Source organism: Ciconia boyciana, chromosome 6 (genome assembly GCF_034638445.1).
Source record: "Ciconia boyciana chromosome 6, ASM3463844v1, whole genome shotgun sequence".
In the NCBI taxonomy this organism is placed as follows: Eukaryota; Metazoa; Chordata; class Aves; order Ciconiiformes; family Ciconiidae; genus Ciconia; species Ciconia boyciana.
The window spans coordinates 4,459,217-4,464,935 of record NC_132939.1 but is presented as its reverse complement, the minus strand read 5'-3'; the positions used below and the strand labels follow the sequence as shown (position 1 = coordinate 4,464,935).

Here is a 5,719-nt window from a genome sequence, read left to right as displayed (position 1 = left end):
GCTGTTGTCAATAAGGCAGTTAAAAAACCCCAGGAACAGTGGCTCTCAACAAGGAAGACACACAATAGTAATAGCACTCAAGAAAACAGACTTGTGTTGACTACTGACTTGTGCCTACAGCTTTCCCGGCGTTTCATGAACAAAGCTAAGCACATATCAGACAGTCATAGCGCTGAGTTTTAACTAATTAAAAACATCATTTAGGAGAACTGATATTTTTATGGTTAGAAAAGTCCCGAGTGTCTTCAGCTAGAAAGCAAGAGAACTCAGTGGGACAAAGCAATTTCTGTCCTATGTTCTCCTCAGATAACAAATAGAGACAACGTTGCCTAAAGAGACTCAGATCATCCCAGAACCATCAGGCTGATGCCAAACGACACAACTGGAACAGATGTTGCAATACACTTCTTTCTTCCTCTTCACTTTTAGATTCTCAAGACTGTAAGTTGCATTAGAAACATGATCTTTTAGGTACTTGATTTTTTTATTTTTTATTTTTTTTATTTTCACACACAAACCAACTGTTCTGTCCTCATGCCAGCAATCTGAGAATGCAAAAGTTTTACTTCAGAGCAGTCTCACTTCCCTGTAGCTGGCCCATACTTGATCTTAAAACAAACAAACAAAAAAAGGACAAATGTTTAGAGTGTGTGCATAGTCTGCATTTCCTATAGCTGTGGCTTATGTTCAAACTGTAGCACTTCATCACATCACCACAGTGAACCACTTCATTTACCTCACTAGCTATAAAAAGCGTAAAACCAGTATAGGAGCAATCAGTCAGTTCAGCCTCGTGCAATTCCACTGAAGTTACACAACAGATTATATTAAACCCGTAGAAGACACGTAGTTCGTTGTTGTTGGTCAGAGAAACTTTGCTAATCCAAAATAAGGAACTGCGTAGTATAACTGAGGACGTAATTTATTCTGTCACATCAATTTAACTTTAAGGGCTAGAAATACATATATGTTTTGAAGTGCCAAACTCTTAGGCTACCCAGCTCTGCTAGAAGCACTGACACAGGTAAACAACTAAAAGAAGAGAGCTATGCTAAACAGAAGCAACTCTGTCTGGGAGGGGGGGGGCGGAGGGGGGGAAGTAGTATTTACTGGTCTTATCCTAAAATATAAGCGAAATCAGTGCAATAAAACAGCAAGCCAAGTATCATCTTCATGACATGTATGATACAACCTGGAAGGTAGAGCTTTAACCAGGAATTGCAGAACGTCGATGTACTGCTCCTGGTAATTTTTATTAAACTGTGTATTTCAGCTGCAATATTTTGCACGTTAACATCATCAAAATTAATTTATCCCATGCTCACGGTTGATTTTTCTGAACTGCCATGAGCCACCTTCTTTTTAGGTACATTCCACATATTCATTTTGTTGCTTTCTTCTCTTCCAGAGGAGGTAGCAGCAAGCATGTGTTATATATTCAAAAGCTGATACTTGTTTTGGCTGGAGGAAAAAAGGGCAGAGAATAAACATCCCTCTTCACAGGCAGGAGCTGAGATTTTCACCAGTAAGTTTGTGGTAGTACGAAACTGTCAGCTACAACCGTGCAAGAGTTACTCAAGTTTACCTTCTCTATTTTGGTGTCTTCCTACCCCCAATGTGTCTTTTTTGTCAGCTGGGATTTTACACACTAAAACCTACAAAACCTTCAGGCTAACCTACAGAGAAATGCTTCAAAAACTCTTTCATAAGCAAACGTAAGTATACTTCAGGAAATCACAAGAGGAGGCATCACTCCAATAACGTAATTTTATAAAGAAAACATTAGGAAATTTAATGTGTCAGAAGGAAGTGACATTTTAACATCTGATAATTGTCCTCAATGCTAGAGCATCCATTTCGTTTCTCTTTCTCTCCATCTCCACCTAATTACACCACAGTTGCGAACCACTTCTCCTTAGTCACCACGGCTGCCTCCCACACCTGGGCTCAGGACTGCCTGGTACACTCAATGACTGCTTCAAAGCCTTGCTTATATTGGACTTACAAAGAGGAAGGGCTCTTTGATATTTGACCTGCAGCATTATAGGGAAAACCCATCACTACCCGATCCTCAATAGTAACTACAACATGCCGGCTGGAAAGCCAAACATTACAGTAAAACATACACGGAGATGGTTACTTATTTCCAGACATGGAGATGGCTACTTATTTCCACCTTAAGAAAAAAGAATGGGCACATTTCCAGATATTTTGGGAGTTTATGATAGCCATTTGCTGGATATATTCATTTTTCAGCACGAGTAAAATTCTGCAACGCTATCCCATTTTTCCTCACAAGTGATCATTCTTGTAGCACCACCCACTGTAGACAGTGAACAGCTAACTGTGTTCCCCTCCACCAGCACATTTTTTCTGTCAGCAGAGAGGTTTCTTCTCAGAAGAGCGGTTAATTTTACATGCATAATAAAGTGATAACCTCTGACTTGAATTAACAAACTGCTTAATATGTACTTGGGTCACCTCTTTAAGCGCCTGATTCTAAGTACACTGAAATTGATAGTGAGATTCCTTTTTCAATGAAGAGAGATGAACATGGATACATGGTTGTAGGCACTACTGAATTGGGGCAAGTGCTGCTGAAGTGTGAAGCGTATCACACCAAGAAAATCATCACCATGTCATATGAATCAGTTCTCTATTCCAGTACTTACGTAGCGTGCAAAAATATTTCATTGTCTTCTTGGATTGTTTCTGTCCTGCTTCCTGGCATACTAAGTTTGCCTGTAGGTCAAAGAAGGACAGACTCAAGCTTAATAAATGTACTTATTATACAAGTTCATACACATAACCAGGCTGTAAATATTTTGGACTTATAGTCCTTAAAACATCACCTTCCTAAGGGAGATTATTAACAGAAAAAAAAGCTAATCTAAGTACAAAGCTTAATTTATTCTTCCATGACTCGTCTGATTTTGATTCGATTCTTTCAGTATTTCAATAGTCAAAGAATTGAAGCCATTTTCATACTAGAGAAATTAATAATGTTACCATACGGCGTAAGATTAAATTCAGCAGTCATAAATTTTAGTTCGTATCAATGTCAAAACTATATCCTAGAGTTTTACATTAATTGTAATCACAGTAGCACAAATTCATTTCATGTAGTCAGTCTCTTTGAATTTATAGAATCATAGAATGGTTTGGGTTGGAAGGGACCTTAAAGATCATCTAGTTCCAACCCCCCTGCCATGGGCAGAGGAAAGGGGAGAACCCGTCCCCTGGGTGGGCTTAACCACAAACCTTTACAGTTAACAGCCGAACGCGCTAACTGATTGCGCCACAGAGACTCGATAGTTGATGGCTGATAATGCAAAAGGCAAGTTTAAGAGTGCTAGCGTAAGGAAAACTGCTTTCAGGACAACCAACTGAGAGTTATCTCACTCTACTGTAACAGAAGCAGAAAAACCAGAACCACTCTCTTCTCCCTAGCCCCTGCGCCGGCCTTAAACATTTCTTCAAGCACTCCTGACTCCCAATTAAAAAAAAAAAAGAAAAAAGGGGGGGCACTAAACATTTCTGTAGTCACAATTGACAAATTTTGTTCAGCTGCTAATTAAAGCCTTTCATATTTCAAGAGACATATATCTGTAAGACATTAAAAAGAAAGGCAGGGCAGGGATTAAAATGACTGTTCAATTTTCACAGAATCACAGAATCGTATAGGTTGGAAAAGACCTTTAAGATCATCACGTCCAACCGTAAACCTAACACTACCAAGTCCACCACTACACCATGTCCCTAAGCACCTCATCCAAACGTCTTTTAAATACTTCCAGGGATGGTGACTCAACCCCTTCCCTGGGCAGCCTGTTCCAGTGCTTGATAACCCTTTCAGTGAAGAAATTTTTCCTCATATCCAATCTAAACCTCCCCTGGCGCAACTTGAGGCCATTTCCTCTCGTCCTATCACTTGTTACCTGGGAGAAGAGACCGACCCCCACCTCGCTACACCCTCCTTTCAGGTAGCTGTAGAGAGCGACAAGGTCTCCCCTCAGCCTCCTTTTCTCCAGGCTAAACAACCCCAGTTCCCTCAGCCGCTCCCCATCAGCCTTGTGCTCCAGACCCTTCCCCAGCTTCGTTGCCCTTCTCTGGCCACGCTCCAGCCCCTCAATGTCTCTCTTGGAGCGAGGGGCCCAAAACTGAACACAGTATTCGAGGTGCGGCCTCACCAGTGGTGAGTACAGGGGGACGATCACTGCCCTAGTCCTGCTGGCCACAAATTTCTGATACAAGCCAGGATGCCATTGGCTTTCTTGGCCACCTGGGCACACTGCTGGCTCATACTGAGCTGGCTGTCAACCAACACCCCCAGGTCCTTTTCTGCCGGGCAGCTTTCCAGCCACTCTTTCCCAAGCCTGTAGCGTTGCATGGGGTTGCTGTGGCCCAAGTGCAGGACCTTGCACTTGGCCTTGTCGAACCTCATAGAATTGGCCTCAGCCAATTAATTTTTCCATTAATACATATAAGATTTATAATTGTAGCTTGACTTAAGTTTTGCACAACGTTGTATTTATTTTTTTTTAATCTAGGAATTACCAAACTGAATACTGTCTACTTAGTTCAATATCCTGCTTAAACAAAAAAGGCTTCAGAAATTGAATTCAGTAGCCAACTATGAATTAATCAACTCTTCCACAACTCTTTTGAACTGACAAAAAAATTTGTTTAAACTCTTTGTCAAAACGTTTAACTTGACTAAGCTTAGTATCTTGCAACTCTTTTGTTATTAGTTCATAATCTGGATTATAAACCATATTTATCTGGACTGTCCAGATAAATACTTACAATTAAAAAATAAAATTCTTAGTTTCCAGTAGCTACAAGCTCCATGCTGTAATCACACAAAAGATATTTCATTTGTTAGTTTTGATATTTGCAAAAGCATGGTGGATTTTTTCCCCTTTCTATTTTTCCCTTCTAAACTAATCTCTTTACAGTTTCCACTTCCTCTACTCAGAAGAGCTTTGCAATGGTTTATTCTTGTAATCATTCTCTGATCCTTCTACAAGACTTTATAGAGACGTAGCTGTTGCAACATATACTTATTAGATTTGTTTTGTTTTTGATCTATACTATGTTAAGATCATGAAGTATATGTTTAAAATTACCTTGAATTGCAAATTTGTTGCATAATTAAGGGAAAATATTAAAAAAAAGGTTTGAATAGCATAATTAAAAAAATAGTACTTTCATTACCTGTCCTGTTGCCATCAAGTAGATCCATATCTGTAATCTAAAAATGAAAAGAGAGCTTTTTTTCCCTTTTGATTTGACACACGCGTTTAGGCTTTTTTTTCTTTTGTGAACTGAAGCAGAAAAATATGCTATTGCAGTTTTATTTTCAACTGCACATCACTTTTAACCTTCAATGAAGATCGTGCATTATTTAAAATAATCAGAGAACGCAGTGCAGCTCTAGGTCAAGGTTAGCACATGATCAGAGCTTAGACTGATAATTTAGAGCACAAAATATTTTGTGGCTGCCACCATGAGGCAACATCATGTACTTCTGTTGTCATTCATATTGTCCAAATAAAACTGGAACTGAGCAATCACATTTCATTAGATCCTAAGCACAGCTCTTTGGACTAGCCACTGAGTTGCTCAGAGGTACAGATTTTAAAAAGGAAGTTTACATATTTATGAACATGTTTAAAGCCTACATGCATTATGTATGTTATGGCCCACCATTGAATTG

General features: G+C 39.4%; 1 long non-coding RNA gene across 1 annotated transcript; it reads right to left on the bottom strand.

Moving 5' to 3' along the window:
* Positions 1-418: 418 nt before the first annotated feature.
* Positions 419-5,457, bottom strand: LOC140653324 (uncharacterized). Its single transcript, XR_012043081.1, has 3 exons — positions 5,218-5,457; positions 2,673-2,742; positions 419-1,461 (listed from the first exon to the last, which is right to left on the bottom strand). It is a non-coding gene; the product is annotated as an uncharacterized lncRNA (long non-coding RNA).
* Between the last annotated feature and the right edge of the window lie 262 nt (positions 5,458-5,719).